The sequence below is a fragment of the Etheostoma cragini genome, chromosome 1 (genome assembly GCF_013103735.1).
Source record: "Etheostoma cragini isolate CJK2018 chromosome 1, CSU_Ecrag_1.0, whole genome shotgun sequence".
NCBI lineage: Eukaryota > Metazoa > Chordata > Actinopteri > Perciformes > Percidae > Etheostoma > Etheostoma cragini.
Genome location: NC_048407.1, coordinates 15,777,452 through 15,779,881, shown reverse-complemented (window position 1 = coordinate 15,779,881; position 2,430 = coordinate 15,777,452). Strand labels below are relative to the sequence as shown.

General features: G+C 40.6%; 1 long non-coding RNA gene across 1 annotated transcript in view; it reads left to right on the top strand.

Annotated features, from left to right (window-relative positions):
- LOC117951032 overlaps positions 1-1,608 on the top strand; it is a 23,557-nt gene extending 21,949 nt beyond the window's left edge. The window contains exon 3 of the long non-coding RNA XR_004658033.1: positions 1,519-1,608. This is a non-coding gene — a long non-coding RNA (uncharacterized LOC117951032). The remainder of the gene's footprint in view (positions 1-1,518) is intronic.
- The last annotated feature ends 822 nt before the right edge of the window (positions 1,609-2,430 follow it).

The window sequence follows — 2,430 nt, the reverse complement described above, 5'->3', positions numbered from 1 at the left end:
TTGGAAAAAGGCTGCAATGAAACAAAGAGTGAAAAATTTAAAGGGGTCTGAATACTTTCCGTACCCACTGTATATTTAGAATTTTTTTTTACTTTATTCATAGCCCTAGGTTGGATATAGGGCTAGTTATTGTTCAAAAATATTTGATATCAATATCGTGACTTTGATGCCGGTTTCTAAAACAATACTTTTTTTGATACCAATTTCACACAACAAAAAGAAATAACATTACCGCACAAATCTTATTTATTTTTCAGCTCCTACTGCCTACCAGAGTTTTTTCTTGCATGTTTCTACAGCGTGTAACGTTGACAGACAATCACAAACACTATTAGATCTAGGTAGAAGCATGCTGAATGCCTCATTGACGCTGATGAGATTTTCTACTTATGTATTGAAATTGTGATTTAAATGACTAGGCATATTTTGATACTAGATACTTTTAGAGGGGATTTGGTTGGTGCTTGCCCTAAACAGTATTGAATTCGGTACCCAGGCCTAGTTGATTAGCATTTAGAGTATAGACAGTAGCTGGACTACATGGTCCTCAGGTGAAATGGACGTGTTTGGCCTTGACTGTTAGAGAAGAGCTGTTTGGATGTCAAAGCTGTTTACCAAGAAGTCTTTTTAAATTCAGCAGAGTTTGGAGCTGAGGGTCTAGAACCACTGCATCTTTAAAATACCTCATTGTGAAACTTTGATGACATCCGCACTCCATCTGTCAAATATGGATTGTAACTTGTGAGGTGAGGTTTGTTGTCTGTCTGGAGGCCGACTAATGAGGCCAGAGGTTTCTGTAATGCATCAACAAATTAAGACCATGCCTTTCTCACTTTTGCCAAACATACCACACCAAAAAGTTAGTTTGACAGTGAAGTCAGGTGGATGTAATCTCATTATTGAATGTTTGGCATAGCCATATGGCAGTAAATGGAGGCAAGCAGTGGTATGGTGTTTCCTTTTAGAGGATGCAGGGTCAGAAGCTACTGCACAAGACGGAGGAAAAGGTTATATGTCCAATATTCCTCCATCAGACATAATGATCATTATTCCGTGGATTTTCAGTTGCTACAAAAATCAATACATTTATACACGAGAAACATGAGGAGTGTAAGTACTGGGTATCTTATCTTTGTGTAATACAAAAGATGGACATGATTAAGACATGTATCAGGTTAAATATTCTTCAAAAATCAATGTGCTTGAAATCGTTATGTTGTCCATCTAAAGTGCGAGAGATGGTTTTAAGAGTCTAAATGCACCAGTATGTGAGGTTGAATGTGAGTTTATTAATGAGGATTTTCAAAACCCAGCCCAGTTTAAACACATTTGTGTTAGCCAGACTGTTGGGCCTAAAGTCTTTACTACACCCACCATTTGAAAGTTTTCTTTTAATGACATTCTCATTGTCCTTCTTAGTAGAACAGGAGTTTTCTGGAATTTTTTTTCCACCAGTTTGGCAGATAGCTCTAAATTCCTCTTGAGCAGGTGCGTAGTCAGTAATGGGCAAAATGTAAGGTGTAGTGCAGGAAAACATGAACCGCCGTGAGCACGGTCTATTTTATTTAGAAAATTAACCGGATGTTTTATTTGTTTCTGTGCTCGACTGTCACGCACTATCTGCCGTGTGCGGAATTGCTGCGGAGCTCTCCGGCGTCCGGCAAAAATAGAAGCTCTGCGTGTCTACTCCGTGTTGCGGATCGCCGGAGGGCTGCAGAAATACACACAATGACTTTAATGGAAACCAATTTACTCCGACGCTGTTCCGGAGCGGATCCGCAGCCGTTTCGCATCCTGTGGAATTTGGGGGTAAGTCAAACGGGTTTCGTGCTTCTTGCGTTATCATTTAAGTAACCTTGAACACTGATGATGGCTTCTAGCTTAAAACGTGTTTGTGTTTTGTCAACATTAAATAACAAGATAACTGATCTGTGAGTGACATAGTTTTTAGTAGGGCTGTAATCAACCAAAGAAAATCTTGGTCGACTAAAGTTGTGAAATTTTCGACTAAAAATTGACTGGTTGTGTGTGTGTGTGTGTGTGTGTGTGTGTGTGTGTGTGTCTGTCGGCTCTGACAGCGCTGCATCAGCGCTCTGTGTCCTCCTACGGAGACATGGAGACACGGAGAGACTATTTGTTAAAGCTTTTACTCTTACTCGTGCTGGCGCTGTATATTAACAAGTTCTTAAAACCTCAGCCCTCCACAACAGCAACAGGCCTCATATCCTGAGCAATAAAGTCAACAATTCCTTTCGTGATATTATTTTTGCATTTGGATGGTAGAGGCTTACCATTCGGCGGGGTCTGGGGGCGTACGGGGGGGTCTGGGTGTGTCTGAGGGGGGCGCTACCGTAGTTGCAGGTGGGTGCGCAGGTAGTTCTAAAACGATTAATAGACTATCACATATGCCAATTTTGATATGTTCATATA